Source organism: Castanea sativa, chromosome 11 (genome assembly GCF_040712315.1).
Source record: "Castanea sativa cultivar Marrone di Chiusa Pesio chromosome 11, ASM4071231v1".
Lineage (NCBI taxonomy): Eukaryota > Viridiplantae > Streptophyta > Magnoliopsida > Fagales > Fagaceae > Castanea > Castanea sativa.
In genome coordinates this window covers 17,562,461-17,580,811 of record NC_134023.1, presented here as the reverse complement: position 1 = coordinate 17,580,811, position 18,351 = coordinate 17,562,461, and positions in this window count along the sequence as shown.

Here is an 18,351-nt window from a genome sequence, read left to right as displayed (position 1 = left end):
CTCAGTGTTTGCCTAGGATTATCCTTGTCGAAGATTTGTTAGAGCCAACTCTTACCACTGTAAGTGCAGCCCGTATCCATCTAATATGGCCTGGACCTAGTTGGATCGACCTTGTGACATCTTTTCTGAAAAACGACATGCTTCTCGAGGATAAGTATGAAGCAGATAAGATCCGTTGAAAGGCACTTCGTTTCTAGTTGTCTGAGGATCAGAAATTGTATAAACGATCCTTCTCCGGACCATACTTGTTATGCATGCACCTCGAATCAACAGAGGCGCTTTTAGAAGAACTTCATGAGGGAATTTGTGGAAGCCATACTAGGGGAAGGTCCCTAGCCCATAGGGCCCTGACTCAGGGATATTGGTGGCCCAATATGCAGAGGGAAGCTCAGGACTATGCAAGAAAGTGTGACCAGTGCCAAAGGTTCGCTCATAACATTCATCAGCCCAGGGGAGTCCTTAATCCTCTCTCCAGTCCTTGGCCTTTCACTTAATGGGGATTGGACATAGTAGGGCCATTTCCGAGGGCTGTAGGAAACAAAAGATGGCTACTCATGGGAACCGACTACTTCACCAAATGGGCCGAGGCCGAGCCCTTAGCAAATATTAGGGACGTCGATTCCAAGAAGTTTATTTGGAAGAACATCATCACTAGGTTTGGGGTACCACACACACTTATTTCGGACAATGGCGTTCAATCTGATAGTAGAGCTTTTAGGAAATATTGTGGTGACATAGGCATCATAAATAGATACTCCACTCCAGCTTATCCTCAAGGAAATGGGCAAGCCGAGGCCGTTAACAAGGTCATAGTCAATGGACTCAAGAAAAGACTGAACGATGCGAAAGGCGGATGGGTAGAAAAACTACCACATGTTTTATGGACGTATCGAATTATGCTGCGCAGATCCACTGGAGAAACGCCATTCTCTATGACTTATGGAGCTGAGACAGTGATAACTTTAGAATCTGGTTTCCCTACGCTAAGGACGAGTTCTTTTAGTCCAGAAAATAACAATGGCCTCTTGGAGAAGAGCCTGGATTTAGTTGAGGAACGGCGAAAGGCAGATATGGTCCAAATGGCTTATTATCAGCGGAAGCTTAAAGGAGGGTATGATGCCCATGTGAAGCTAAGGCCACTTGCGCCTAGGGATCTGGTGCTGAGAAAAGTTGTGGGTACTGCTAAAAACCCAGCTTGGGGTAAGCTAGGACCAAACTGGGAAGGACCATATCGGATTACTTCTGTAGCAGGTATAGGGTCATATCGACTAGTTGATCTAGATGAAAAAGTTGTACAACGCCTGTGGAATGTAAATAACCTTCGAAGGTATTATTATTAATAAAAGTTACTTTTGTCATTTGTAGTTTAAATTATGAATGTATATGGGCCTGTAAATTATAACTCCCAAAATATCAAACAGAAACATGGTTATGTATGGTCCTCGGACCACATACCTTGTGAAAATTAATATCTTATCATTTGTTAAATAGAATCTTAGTTATGCTGGGTCTACAAACTTTCTACTTTGGGAAAATTAACATCTTAAGTTACTGTTCTTAAATATCAAATATAAACATGGTTATGCATGGTCCTCGGATCACATACCTTGTGAAAATTAATATCTTATCATTTGTTAAACAGAACCTTAGTTATGCCGGGTCCACAAACCTTCTACTTTGGAAAAATTAACATCTTAAGTTACTGTTCTTAAATATCAAACAGAAACATGGTTATGCATGATCCTCGGACCACATACCTTGTAGAAATTGATATCTTATTATTTGTTAAACAGAACCTTAGTTATGCTGGGTCCATAGACCTTCTACTTTGGGGAAATTAACATCTTAAGTTACTGTTCCTAAGTATCAAACAGAAACTTGGTCATGTATGGTCCTCAGACCATATACCTTGTGGAAATTGATATCTTATCATTTGTTAAACAGAACCTTAGTTATGCCGGGTCCACAGACCTTCTACTTTGGAAAAATTAACATCTTAAGTTACTGTTCTTAAATATCAAACAGAAACATGGTTATGCATGGTCCTCGGACCACATACCTTGTAGAAATTGATATCTTATTATTTGTTAAACAGAACTTTAGTTATGCTGGGTCCACAGACCTTCTACTTTGGGAAAATTAACATCTTAAGTTACTGTTCCTAAGTATCAAACAAAAACTTGGTCATGTATGGTCCTCGGACCACCTACCTTGTGAAAATTGATATCTTATTATTTGTTAAACAGAACCTTAGTTATGCTGAGTCCACAGACCTTCTACTTTGGGAAAATTAACATCTCAAGTTACTGTTCCTAAGTGTCAAACAGGAACTTGGGTATGTATGGTCCTTGGACCACCTACCTTGTGAAAATTGATATCTTATTATTTGTTAAACAGAACCTTAGTTATGCCAGGTTCACAGACCTTCTACTTTGGGGAAATTAACATCTTAAGTTACTGTTTCTAAGTGTCAAACAGGAACTTGGGTATGTATGGTCCTCAGATCACCTACTTTGTGGAAATTGATATCTTATTATTTGTTAAACGGAACCATGGTTAAATAGAATCTTAAGTTATACATTTTTAAGTATCAAGCAGGAATTTGGAAGTGTAGGGTCCTCGGACCCCATACTTGGTTAAAATCTACGTTTCAGATTACGAACTCTAAGTGTCACATTGGTTTGCAAACTGACATAGTACTTATCATCTAAACAAAGTTTGTTTTTGTCAGGTTCTTGAACACTTTACTTTACAGATGTTAGCAAAAATTCAAGTTAGTTTGTTAGGCGTTCGTGATTGTGTCATGCTTGCTACATTCCTAAGATGTAATTTGCAAGGTACAAGGCAAGTATGTATAGTGTTGTTTAAAGTTGTAATTGATCAACTACTAAAAGTGGAGTTAGTTGTTCCATTCATTCTTTCCCTGTGTGCTAATGAGAACTCTTATGGTAAACACAAAGATAAAATAAATACAAGTCAAATGAAGATCCAACGAAACTGATTTTAATTAATTGTTTTTGATATACATTACATGGAAAATCTTAGTTACAAAGAAAGAAGAAGCCCTAGGTTCGGCCCTAAGCTTTTGGAGGGGAATCTTGTTGGGAAGTACTGGTGGCCTCAGTGTTTTTTAACTCCAACTCAAAGGAAGACAGGACTTGTTTCCCTTTGTCTGCTGTAGTTAACGGAGGGACGATGGGCTCAACACTTTGGCTTAGGTCCTTCTCAGCACCTCCACCCACTTCCTTCTCTTTATTGGAACCTGTAGGTTCTGTAGGGTCTGGAATGGGCTCTGGGATCGCAGGAGGGAGAGCAGAAGGAGCTATCTTAAGGGCAGGTGCGACAGCAGGAGTCTCTTCTATCTCCTGTATGTCAAGGGGAAGCCAAACGTTCTCGGGCTTCCTCAGCTTGGAAGCCGAAGGAACCCCTGCTACGTTTAAGGCTTCACCCCAAACCTGCTGACAGTATTCTAGGCACAAGGCCGTGAACACCTCCGTCAACTGGTCTTCTGTCGCCGCCGCCCCTTCCTTGTAACCAGCCTTCTTCGCGGCCTCTAGCGAATCCTTGAAGGTGCGAGCTTCCTCCTTCATTTTCGCAAGCTCCTTCTCTAAGTCAGAGTGTTCCTTCTGAGCTTTGGAGAGCTCATCATTCTTTTGATGAAGAAGCTTGCGCTACCCCTCCACTTGAGTCCTCATCGTTCTCAGGCTGGCCTCGGTGCCGTCTCTTTCTCTTTTTAGATTCGCCAGCTGAGAGGAGAGTTTCTCGTTTTCTGCGAAGGCCTGGCCTAGGGACTTCTCAGTCTCCATTGGAATCTCCTGTTCCATTCCTGCCTTCTTCCAAGAATCCTCCACGAACTTCTCGGCAGCAAAGACCTCTTGAACGGCCTATGATAGAGTATCAAAGAGTTAGATGCATAAAAGCATTCACTAATAGTCAAATATCATGAAAAACGAAAATGTAGATAAGGAGTGAAACTTACCAGGGCCAAGTCCCTTTTCAAAGAAAGGAACAGCTGAGGCTGGCTCATTTTCTCCAAGGCCTCCATGTCCTTGGGCAGAAGAAGGGGACGTTCCAACGCATCAGCTAGGTGGAGGGCATGGCCTTGTTGGAACGCCCTAATGTTGGATTGACAGGAGATTGGTGCCCCGTCCAGTTTCAGCTTGGGAGACCAGGTAGCTGGTGCTCGGCGCACTTCGGCTAGATCCCTTATCTCCCCGCTTTCTACCAAAGGAGCACGTCCCTTGCCTTTATCCAGTTTCTGCTGCTAAGCTTGCTGTTGCTGTTGTTTTAACTTCTTCTGCTTTTCACCATCAGCCCCCTCGGCCACTCCTTTCCTTTTCTTCTTGGGCTCCTCAACGGGAGGCTTAGGATCGGCTAGAGGAGAGGGTAGTGGCAAGGACGGAGGAACTTGAGACCCTCTGCTCCTTTTTTGGCGACTTTCTCGCCTCTCTTATTTATGAGTCCTTTAAGCACGTCCATCTCTTCCTCCTCGGAACTGTTGTCAGGGCGTGCATCTATAAAACCTGCAATTCCGAAGGCCTCTGCGGGCTCGTCCTCCTCGTCAGAGAGTACGACAAACGGGTTTCCTCGGGATTTTTTGATGTCCTCGAGCTGAAATTGGTCTATCTCCTCATCCAATGAGTGCGATGAGGACACTTGCTCCTCCGGGGCGGCGGTTGTCTGAGAGTGCACCGAGAGCGGGATCGTAGCGATGGGGCGTGTGTACAGGATTGTGTTGGGTTCGTCAGGGATATCACGATCGGCGAGAAAATGCGGCCTTGCTACGTTGATCCTCCTGCGTCGCCTGTCCCCCGCGATAATCGCGTTCTCTATCTCTTGGAAATCCGAGGATATGGGGTTGTATCCTAGTATTAAATGAGCCGCTCTTACTTGCAAGTCTTCACTCACAAAGACTTCTGAACGGAGAACACAGTTTAAGTCGGCGACATTATAGTGGCTCAAGCGTGGGCGTACGTGCTGTTTATCTGCGAAAAGCGACACCCGAGGAGACAAACATGGTTAGATTTGTGATAAGCGTGAAATATCAGAAATAACAACGTGCAAAAAGAAATAAAGTATTAAAAGATTGAATCACGTGGTAGAAAAACTAACTCTTAAGGAGTCACACCTAGGTCTCCCCATACGACAGGGCAGTGAGGGTCGTCGTGCCAGTTGCCTAAGGCGATGAGGTAGTCGTCCTTCATGCCTTTGTTGGACTTAGGCAGATAGGAGATCAACCTAACTACACTAGACCGCGACTTGATGTAATACTCTACACTCTTGAGTTTGTGGCATTCGTACATGTAGGCAACATCGTGCCAGGTGAGGTTCAAGCCCATCTGCTTATTTAGAGCGTCGACACTTCCTAAGACCCTAAACACATTGGGTGCGCATTGGTTTGGGCATAACCTATGATTGCGAAGGTACTCCCTAGTTACACTTCTCATAGGGAGAGTCATCCCACCTTCTATAAAGGCAATCATAGGGATGATAACCTCCCCTGTTTTCCTAGAACCACCTACGGCTTCTGCTGGACAATATTTCAAGCCTATGTCACTGGGAATCTGGTATTTGGCCCTAAAGCCTTCCATCCCAGCGGCGGTATCTACCAAGCACTTAAACCTACCCATCTAGGAGAAAAGAAAAGGCAAATTTTTAAAGGGAAAATAGTTAAGAAGGGAGCCGAGGACAGAATCTGAGAAGAAAGGAGCAAAGAAAGCAAGAACTTATGAGATTCGATTATGCGAGTTTCCACGGGTTTCTGGAGAGAAAAGGTGATGACTAATACTTTGATGTGATTGAGTTCTGAAGAAATGAATGAAGGCGCGGATTTCCAAGCGTTATGACGTGCGGGAGGCGGCCTCGAAATTGGATTAGTCCCGCCCAAATTTTCAGGGGGCGACACGGACCGTTAGATGTTCATCTCACCGTTGAACGTGGGGAACAGGGTGTAACTTGCGGTTGTAAATGCGCGCGTTCTGGAATTTGAAGCACCAGACGACATTTTCTGGGGAACAGAAGGATCCCCACATGCACGGTGATGTACGAAACGTGTGGAGGGTATTCTGGTCGGATCAAAACTCTATTTTTCTCCTCGGATGGGGAAAAATAAAGTTTTGAGGGGGCTATTGTGGGGAGTAAAAGGACCAGAGCAAGTATTTGGGCCTTGGGCTTTATTGATGGGCGCCAGTTCCTTTTTAACTAAAGGCCTCTAGGACTGCAAGTCGGCCCAAAAGGCGAAGGTCCGAGGATCCGTCCGAGGACGAATCTCCCCTCGGACAGACTCGCGATGACCCTGGGATTAGCCAAGAAGATTAGAGGTAGAATTCTGGAAAAACTATTGGTTAAAAGGGGGATCCAAGTACCCTCTAGATGGGACGATGTGAGAAAAATATCTCAGAAAAAGGCTGCTACTTCCACATTAAAGACCCTGCATCTACCTCCCTAGCCGTATTAATGGGGAAGTGACCCCTGAACAGCAGAATTCAACCTTCATGCTATTATTTAAGGACTTCAGGAAGGTAGTGGAAAGGGGGGATCGAAGGATAAGATTTGTGTGACACGTGGACAAAGAGGAAAGAAGAAGAAGTATTTAAGAAGAGAAGAGAGTAAAGAAAGGGGGATCGAAGGATAAGATTTGTGTGACACGTGGACAAAGAGGAAAGAAGAAGAAGTATTTAAGAAGAGAAGAGAGTAAAGAAAGGGGGATCGAAGGATAAGATTTGTGTGACACGTGGACAAAGAGGGAAGAAGAAGAAGTATTTAAGAAGAGAAGAGAGTAAAGAAAGGGGGATCGGGGAGGTAACTGAAAAAGAACTAGAACTGTAACCTTTGAAAGAGAAAGAGAAATAATAGACAAATCGGCCTTGGCTTACGTCCGAGGAGGTTCCTTTGTCACATTTGTTTGCTATTTGCAAATACTGTAACACTCTAGCCTGTTTATCTAATTTCCAACATCCCTAAACTAGATTTCAAATCCACACTCTACAAATTTTATTGTTTAAGGCTCATTGGGCCTGAGCCCACGTTTGTCTTTGGGTCCAGGCGCAATTGTGCACTTACAACTGGTACTCCCAAGAGATGTTGGATTCAAGCTTGGAGCGGTTAAGGGGTATTTAAGCTAAAGAAAATATTAGTCTTCTCTCGGTTTATTCTCTTCACTGGACCCTCTCACATAGATAGCCAAAATATCCAAAATCTTCTAAAACTCTACTTTTGTTGCTCAACAGAATAGCAAAAAACAAACGGGAAACCTGAGGCCCATTTCTACAAATCACAACACCTCTAATCTGCCCATTGACCTTAGCTTGCTGTTACAAACTTTGTAAACCCATTGCACACATAAGGAACAAGTAAGGAGATAATGGATCACCTTGACGAAGCCCCTTCGAAGGTTTGATATTACCCACTGGTTGGCCATTAAAAAGCACTGCATAATTGACCAATTTCAAACAGGACATAATAATTCTTACCATTCTCTTTTCAAGACCCAGATGGCGCAATAATTTCTCCAAAACTTCCCATTCCACCTAGTCATACACTTTTCTCATGTCCAATTTAAAAGCCATATACCCCATCTTCCCTTGGGTCTTCCTCTTGAGATAGTGAAGTGTCTCGAATACCACAAGAATATTATCAGAGACTAGCCGACCTAAAAGGAAAGCACTTTGTAGATTTGGAATTGAGTTAGCCAAAAACTTCTTCAAACAATTACCCACCACTTTTGCAATTAATTTATAATAACATTGCACAAAGTAATAGGCTTAAAATCCGAGACTTTCTTTGGATTTTTTTATTATGGGAATTAGAGAGACAAGGGTGGTATTAATAGAATCCAGAACAATACCTAAGTTCAACGCCCAAAGTACAACAGTAGTGATGTCCTCCCCCACAATATGCAAGAATGACTTGTAAAAAATTGGAGACATACCATTAGGACCCAACACGATGAGTGGCGCCATTTGATTAAGAGCTTGTTGCACTTCACAAGCTTGGAAATCTCCACCCGTATTGGCATTTAAATCATAAATAATAGTATGTTGAATGCCATTTAAAATGCTATTGAAACTTGATGGATTTGAGCTTGAAAAAAATTCCTCAAATTACTTTTCCTCCACACAGTCCATTCTAATCTCATCCTCCACCAACAAACCAGTTTTGTCTTCCAAACCCAAGATCAGATTACTCAAATTCTTTTGATTAGCTCTACAATGAAAGTACTTGGTATTTCTATCTCCTTCTTTGAGCAAAGTATTTTGAGGCCTTTGCTTCCATATACATTCTTCCTTAGATTGTAATATCTAAATTTCATTCCTCAAAGTATGAATCCTGGTTGGATTGATTCTATAACTCCCTCCTTCATCGGCTACCTTTAATTCTACTAGTTTTTTCCTAAGTGAGTTTCGGACATCACCAAAAGAGTTTCTGTTCCTAGATTTGAGATTTTCCTGGGAAGCAAAAATCTTTCTATTAACCCCCCAAGTCGAACCTGGTTGTTGGAATTCACCCTAAGACTCCTTTATCACATCTTCATACGATCTATCCTTTAACCACATTGCTTCAAAACGGAATGGCCGGCCATTTTTACAAAACCATTGGAATTCAGAATCTGAACATAGTAATAAAGGTTTATGGTCAGAGTGAAAAGCATTCAAGTGATATATGCAAGAAAAAGGAAACCTCAAAATCTATTCTATAGAAGCCACACCTCTATCCAAGTGAATCCACACATTCTGGTCACCAGGTCATCTATTACACCATGTAAATGGGAAGCCAAAGAAACCCATATCCTTCAATCTACAATAATCAAGAGCATTCATGAACCCCTACATTTGTCTTTGCAGTTTATCTAACCACCCTTGTTTCTCATCTACAAACAATATTTCATTAAAATCACCTACACAAACCCAAGGTAAATTGATCCAGTGACTTAAAGTTCTGAGAAGCAACTAGGAGTTTTCCTAGTTGGCAGTCTCAGGGTCTTCTTAAAAACCTGTGAACCGCCAAGTGTCATTAACTCCATGGTCAATAATAACATCAATATGGCGATTAGAGAAAGACTACACATCCACATTCATGTCCACTAGACAAAACTAGGGTGGTTAGATAGACCAAAAAGATGAATGCAGGGGTTCAGGTACAACTCGCAATTTCAAACATGTTGATTTGTGTAGTTGTAGGTGATGGATAGTTCACTACAAAAAAACTGGCCTACTGCGGCGGGCCAAAACCGCCGCTAAAGCCCCAAAAACCGCCGCTATAGGTACATTTCACCTATTGCGGCTGGGGCTATTGTGGCGGTTCTACCCGCCAGCCTTGTCGCGAAGCAATATCTCTATTGCGGCAGTACAAAAACCCGCCGCTGTAGATACGCCTTTTAGCGGCGGATTTAGTCTATTGCGGTGGGCATAAAATCGCCGCTATACAACGTTCAAATTCGTGTCAAATGACTTTTAGCGGCGGGTCGTGCTCGCTGCTATTGTGTTCACCGCTATTGTGCCCGCCGCTATTCGTGTCAAATTCGTGTCAAATGGCTTTTCAAATTCTATCTTCTGCATCTCTAATCTAAATTGCAAGTTGTTCTTTCTTTTCTTCATCATTGACTATTGTTTGAGTTCTTACCTTCGATGGCCACCAATGATTTAGAATTTGAGTTGTACTTACCTGTGGGTGAATGAGATTTTTATAGGGATTCAATGGTATTTGACTATTACTTATTACCTGTGATTGACTTCAATATCACATTCCTCAAAATCTTTTTTTTTCCTTATATTTTCCTATTTCATTTTTGTTGCTTTGCACTCTGTTTTTCTTTTTCTTTTCTTGACTCCTTATCTTTTCCTTTTCTATTTTTTTTTTTTTTTTTGTATGGATATTTTCAAACTTTTCAATTTTAAGTTTTAACTGACACAAACTCTCTTTTTTTTGCTTATCTTTTCCTTTTGTATGTGGATATTTTCAAACTTTTCAGTCAAACACAAACTCTTTTTAAAGATTTTGAATCTAGAAGTTTATCAATAACGAATTGATGTTTATCACTTTGTTTTAAATTCAATTATTTTTGTTTGCTTGCAAAAAAAATTTTCAATTGTTTTTGTTTGAGATTTTTTTTTTTAAATCGTGATTTCGAGAGGAGAATTTTTCTTTCTTTCTTTTCTTCAAAGTAACCCAACATACTTATCTAATTTTTTTTTTTTAAAAAAAAGAGTAATCGAACAATTAAGAATATTTGAGTTTAAAAAAACAAAAAAAGAAAAAGAAAAGAAAATAAAGGAAGGACCAAGAAGTAACCGAATTCAAATAGAAAATATACTTATCTATGTGTATCAGATTTTTTTTTTTTTTTTTTGGCTTATCTTTTCCTTTTGTGTGTGGATATTTTCAAACTTTTCACTCAAACACAAACTCTTTTTAAAGATTTTGAATCTAGAAGTTTATCAACAACGAATTGATGTTTATCACTTTGTTTTAAATTCAATTATTTTTGTTTGCTTGCAAAAAAAAAATTCAATTTTTTTTGTTTGAGATTTTTTTTTTTTTTTAAATCGTGATTTTGAGAGGAGAATTTTTTTCCCTTTCTTTTCTTCAAAGTAACCCAACATACTTTTCTAATTTTTTTTTTAAAGAGTAATTGAACAATTAAGAGTATTTGAGTTTAAAAAAAATAAAAATAAATAAAATAAAGGAAGGACCAAGAAGTAACTGAATTCAAATAGAAAATATACTTATCTATGTGTATCAGATTTTTTTTATTTTTTGGGCTTATCTTTTCCTTTTGTGTGTTGATATTTTCAAACTTTTCACTCAAACACAAACTCTTTTTAAAGGATTTGAATTTGAGAAGTTTATCAATAACAAATTTATGTTTATCACTTTGTTTAAAATTCAATTATTTTTGTTTGAGATTTAAAAAAATCGAGATTTTGAGAGGAGAATTTTTTTTTGACATTTTTTTCTTTCTTTTCTTTAAAGTAACACAACATACTTCCCTAAATGGTTCAAAAAAAAAAACGTACTTCCCCAAAAAAAAAGATTAAAAAAAAAAGTAATCGAACAATTAAGAGTATTTAAGTTTAGCAAAATAAAATAAAAAATAAAAAATAAAAGAAAGGAAGGACCAAGAATTAACTGAATTCAAATAGAAAATATACTTTTCAAATAGGGAAGAAGAGATTTAGAAGAAAAAAAAAATGAGAATTGAAATTTTAAAGGAATAGCAAAAAAAAAAAAAAAAAACAGCAATTTTTCAAAAATAGAGGGAGAGATAAAAGAGGTTGAAATTTAGGATTTGATGAAAAAAAGAATAGTTTAGTTTTACGTGGGAGTTAATAATATATTTTTACTGAATTATCCTCAAGTTTTGTTTGTGTTTGAATTGCTATTAAAAAAAGCACAAAATTTAAGTATCAAATTTTGTGATGGGAAAATATAGTAATCCAAAATTATAATGGATGCAAATTATTAACATATTTTCAAAAAAAATAGAAGAGTCTCTGAGCACGCGCGTGCGCTTAAAGGCTAGTTATTATCTATGTATGATAGAAAACTGAAATTTTTGACTTTTTCAAAGACCTATATTAGAATTAGGATTTAAAAAATAATTATAATATTTTTAATTAGACCTCACATTAGATTTTTTTTATATATAAAAAAATGACTCACTTTAGGTTTCAATACAAAGAAAAAGAAATAAGAAAGACTCTCGTAAAACTCTCACACTATTTAGTGTAAAACATTAAAATGACGATGTGGAAAATTGTGGAAGCTTTCAGATGCTGTATTTAATATTTAAATAAAATAATAATTTTATTTAAATATTAACGATAACGTATGAATTTCAGTTAGATTAAAATGGATTGTTGTTAAATTAATATTTTTATCAACTTAGAAATTATAAGAGAAGAAGATAAAAACAAAAATATATATATATATATATATATATATATATTTATTTATTTTTTAAAAAATTAAAAAAAAATCTGCAATTTGGTGAAGTCACTTGGTTATTTTATTAATGAGCTATGAAATAAAATTTAAAAACAAAAAAACAATCACATATACTCAATAAAATTCACCACTCAAATTTCTCAACAAAAAAAAAAATACTACACGACAAAAATTATCACACATTCTTATTAAAAATTAAAAAATAAATTATCATGGCTATTATTAAATTTATGTAAGAATTTTAATATTTGACTAACTACGTTTACTTTTAAAAAAAAAAAGTATGACTAATTGGATGGTCAGATTGAGAGAACATGATCATACAAGTACACAGCACATGTCAGTCACGTGCCATTTTTAGATTTGAAATCTAACTGTTGGACTTGAAGAGTGTAATTAAAGGTTAATTTTGGTAAATTATGGTCACAATCAAACGGTAGATTTATCAAAATTCACATCGAATTAAGAAATATAAGTCTGGCTTTATGTTACACCTCATGTAACTTTAAAAAATGTTACACCAACCAATAACTTATTGTTAAATTCATATTTTGAAAATCCAACCGTTGGATCACATTTTCTATATGTTCTTAACATGCATGCCAATTTTGATGTCAATCGGATGTAATTTACCATTTGATCTTTAAACTCATCCTTTATGCGTTATTTTCAATTACAAAAACTTGAATTTAAATAATTGATTGATGACATGACTATTAATTTTTGATCACCTTGAAATTTTTTAAGCATGAAAAATATATGAAGATAGTATAATCTAATGGCAGATTTGTCAAAATTCATATCGAATTAAGAAATATAGGGTTGAGTTCATGTTACACTTGATGTAACTCTAAAAAATGTTACACCAATCAATAACTTATTGTTAAATTCATATTTTGAAAATCCAACCGTTGGATCACATTTTCTATATGTTCTTAACATGCATGCCAATTTTGATGTCAATCGAATGTAATTTACCATTTGATCTTTAAACTCATCCTTTATGCGTTATTTTCAATTACAAAAACTTGAATTTAAACAATTGATTGATGACATGACTATTAATTTTTGATCACCTTGAAATTTTTTAAGCATGAAAAATATATGAAGATAGTATAATCTAATGGCAGATTTGTCAAAAATCATATCGAATTAAGAAATATAAGGTTGGGTTCATGTTACACTTGATGTAACTCTAAAAAATGTTACACCAACCAATAACTTATTATTGAATTCATATTTTGAAAATTCAACCGTTGGATCACATTTTTTATATGTTCTTAACATGCATGCCAATTTTGATATCAATCGGATGTAATTTACCATTTGATCTTTAAACTCATCCTTTATGCGTTATTTTCAACTACAAAAACTTGAATTTAAACAATTGATTGATGACATGGCTATTAATCTTTGATCATCTTGAAATTTTTTAAGCATGAAAAATATATGAGATAATGTAATCTAACGGTAGATTTGTCAAAATTCACATCGAATTACGAAATATAGGGTTGAGTTCAAGTTACACTTGATGTAACTCTAAAAAATGTTACACCAACCAATAACTTATTGTTGAATTCATATTTTGAAAATTCAGCCGTTGGATTACATTTTCTATATGTTCTTAACATACATGCCAATTTTCATGTCAATCGGATGTAATTTTTCATTTGATTTTTAAACTCATCTTTTATACGTTATTTTAAACTACAAAAACTTGAATTTAAACAATTGATTGATGACATGACTATTAATCTTTTATCACCTTGAAATTTTTTAAGTATGAAAACTATATGAAGATAATGTAATCTAACGGTAGATTTGTCAAAATTCACATCGAATTATGAAATATAGGGTTGGGTTCAAGTTACGCTTGATGTAACTCTAAAAAATGTTATACCAACCAATAACTTATTGTTGAGTTCATATTTTGAAAATCCAACCGTTGGATCACATTTTCTATATGTGCTTAACATGCATGCCAATTTTTATGCCAATCAGGTGTAATTTACAATTTGATCTTTAAACTCATTCTTTATGCGTTATTTTCAATTACAAAAACTTGAATTTAAACAATTGATTGATGACATGACTATTAATCTTTGATCACCTTAAAATTTTTTAAGTATGAAAAATATATGAAAATAGTGTAATCTAACGGTAGATTTGTTAAAATTCATATCGAATTAAGAAATATAGGGTTGGGTTCAAGTTACACTTGATGTAACTCTAAAAAATGTTACACCAACCAATAACTTATTGTTGAATTCATATTTTGAAAATCCAACCGTTGGATCAAATTTTCTATATGTTCTTAACATGCATGCCAATTTTCATGCCAATCGGATGTAATTTACCATTTGATCTTTAAACTCATTTTTTATGCATTATTGTAAACTACAAAAACTTGATTTTATACAAAAACTTTACCTATAGCGGCGGTCACAAAAAACACCACAATAGATCTCATCTACTACGGCAGGCCAAAAACGCACTGCAATAGGCGACATATAGCGGCAGTTTTTGCACCCGCCGCAATAGGCCCGCTACAATTACAGGGTCTATTGCGGCGGGTCAATGACCCGCCGCTATATCTAAGCCGAAGGCCACTAAAGCAGGTCTATTACGGCGGGTCACTGGCCCGCCGCAATAGTACTTCGCAATATACTAGGTTTATTGCGGCGGGCCATTAGCCCGCCGCAATAGATCTCATGTACAGTGGCGGGCCGAAAAAGCGCCGCAATAGGCGACCTATAGTGGTAGTTTTCGCACCCGCCGCAATAGGCCAGTTTTTTTGTAGTGGTTTTTTTTCAATTACTAACTATATAGACCCACCAGTTCTTGTTTACTATTCACAATCACACTAATCAACACATTGTTTGATTAGGTGGATAACGGTGTGTTTCGTGGGCAACTCTTCATGTGATCATGGTCCTTCTTTAACACAACCCTTTAATGAGGTGGCCCCAATCAAAATGACAGTGTGGCAACTAGGGAACACTGGAATTTTTCAAAATTAGAAAGAAAAGATCAGTGAAAAAAAATTAAAAATATCTAGGAGAGTCCTTTTATCAATGTGGTTTATTATCACTAATCCATCTCAACACGGGTATGGAATTGTTCATGTTAATTTTGTGCATAATAGCTAACACAGTACAACATTAAATTTTAAAATATACTTTTCAAAGGATATTTTGTACATTTTGGAACATACTTTTAGAAGAATATTACGTATTGATTCACTAAAAATTATGACAAATTCTGGCCATACCTACCGACATGGTACAATACTAACTATTTCGGTTTAAAATCACAGAATTTTTCATGTTATATAATCATCACATCACGATAAATCAAACCTCACATGTGAAAAGAACTTGAGATTTTGACAATTTATCCTACTACCCAGTGTTATGCATAGAAATATTTTCATCAAATGTTTCCATGTGGACTACCATATGTTCTTAAAAAGAGAAATTAAAAAAAAAAAAAAAACTCACAATTGTAACGTCATAAAGAAAAAGATTGAGAAATTAAAATCCCTAAACCCACTCAGTCGCAGTATAAATTGGTTGATTTGTTTTCTTTTTCTCTCCTTGATTAAGATAGTGGTTCTTGCGGTAGAAGAATGGTGAGAGATGAATAATAATGACGTTTTGGATTTAAATCACGACCTGCTCATTCATTTTCATGGGATTTGTGAGATATCAGATTTTGATTGAGTATATATGGGTTTCTTTGTGTGATGGTTGATAAGTATTTAGCTCTATTGGTTTCTTAGTAAAATTGATGTTATGATGTGTGTGAAGAAGGTATAATAGCTAAGATTTCCTAGTGGTTGGTGGCTTTATTCCTATAATTATTGGAGTAATTCATGATCTGGACTTTATGGGATGGGTTTAGAGATCCATGTGAAACCCAAGTGGCATTAATTTTTTTTTTTTTAATTTCCACCATTAACAATGTCAATATTTTCTATCCATCTCTTAATGGTATGGATTATTTTGAGGTAATGCCAAAAAGTTACAGACTAAACTAATGCAATTGAAACGTTAGGGACTATATAGTGCAAAATGATAGGGACCATAATGATAAAAGAGCATTTTTTAAGTAATCGTTTTGAGTTTTTGATTTTCAAAATCCATTTGTTCAAAATATTTATGTTTATTATGTTTATACATAATGGTTTTATGTTTATTCTCGCTAAGTTTAATAATAATGTGTTTCTTAAGAAGGAAAAAAAATTTAATAATAGACAAACAAGTTTACGTTTCTTAAATTTGTTGTTGTTGTTGTGTTTGTTTTGTTTTTATTGTTATTGTTGTTGTTGTCATCTTTCTCTCTCCCTCTCTTAATTATTGTTACATGTTTCGCAATGTTATTAAAGGTCTAACAAAATCTTGAAGAATTTAAAGGTTTTCCACAAAATTAATTAATTACTCTTAAGTACAACAGTTTTGGTGATCGATGCATCTCCTTGTACAATTACAACGAAAGTTGTACTTCAAATGATAACTCTTAAATCAAGGATCCAAAATGGTAAAAGAAATTACAGTACAACAAGGATCCCAAAAATGGTAAATGAAAACCCCCGATGTCATGAGAAACTATAAGTATTGTTGCGAGTTTTAGAATGATGATGTAAGGGAGAAAACCTCCAATGTCATGAAAAACTTGAAGAGATAGATGATTGTTCCCCTAATCTTAGGATGGCAGCTAACGGCAATAAACAGAGGTACCTATTCCAAAGCTTACTAGAATTTGTGGTTTGCTTATGAACTCAATTATAAAGATAATGTCCAATTGAAGAATTTGTTGTCTCCTATTTTTTTTCAAAAAACTCCTATCAAAAGGGTGCCAGCAAATTGGAGTGAAGTTTTAAATTCATAAAGGTATCATCTTTCTTCTGTTTGATTCCAGACTTCCCCTTTAGCGAGATTTTGGAGGTTACGACGACTATAGCCAAGCCACTAAGGTTGGCTATAGTTGCCAAAATTAGTAATCTATAAATGTACCACAAAAGATTCAGCAATAGTCTCTAGAATTTATTAAATTCCTATAATATGGTAAACTTAAGTTTGTCCTCGACTTGGAGTCCCAAAATAAAATTCATTCTAATTTTCATACTAGCCAATATGTTGTAAAAACCAATAAGTTAGTTCTATTAGTTAATTTGTGAAATATTGATATAACATGCTTGAATTGTAGGGTGTAAATTATGGTATTACATTAAGACTTTATAGTTTTGATTATTTGTTGATGAGTGTTATTCTAATGCTTGTTTTGCACTCATGATCTATCGAGTTTACTTTATTCTTTAAATTTAAGTGTTTAGAACTCTCTTTAAAATGGAAATAAATTCTAATTTTTGCTTATATAGTGTTAAATTCATAAAATTATGGTATTTATGTATAATACCAATGATAAAATGGTTTGTTAGGATTAATTTATAATATGATTACTGTCAATATTGTTGTTATTGTTGTTGTTATTGTTATTGTTATCATATAGTCCCAAAATCTCATCACTTTTCTACATGTACGCTTCTAGAGGCAAAGGTACAAGGAATGTTTCATATACACGTTGAAGTATATTGGAGGCAAAATCTAAATGCAAGCATAAGTTGTTGTGGCAGGTAGAGGTTCCCAATAAGACTAAGTTTTGCTTATGGGGAGCAAGTTACAATGCACTACCCACAATGATCATGTTGTATAATAAGTAGGTCATCTCTAGTATATCCTGTGAATTTGGCCATGAAGATCTAGAAATGATAATCATGTTGTATAATAAGTAGGTCATCTCTAGTATATCTTGCAAATTTGGCCATAAAGCAATGGCAAAGCTAGGAATATGTATTTGAGGGACCGAATATAAAATAAGATTAATAATTTTTTACTAACCATACTATTTGTATATATCTATACTATGTAAAATAGTTGAATGAGATGATTAAAATTTGCTAAATAACTTCTAAGAAAAAAAATTTTACCAAGATTTTTGTAACTTAACTTGCATCTTATGATGTTTTTAACAAATATATGGTTCAAATCTCTCATTTTTCATTATAATTATTGAATTTGTTAAAAATAAAAAACAATTATTGAATAAGTACAAAACCATATAATTAAATAACCATTACATATTCACCAACAAAAAAAAAAAAAAAACTCATTTACACATATCACACATATAATCGTTTATTATATTTATATATTATTAATATTATTATAATTTAATAACAAATGACAAGTTGAAGAAAAGTCATACATTATTGAGATTCTAAATAGTATTACACTATTGCTAATAATATTGCTTTTTATTTTGAAGACAAACCATACACGCGTAGGACATGGACCAAATTGTCTACATTTGTATTAGAAAGGACTGTTGAGGTGCTCGTATTTT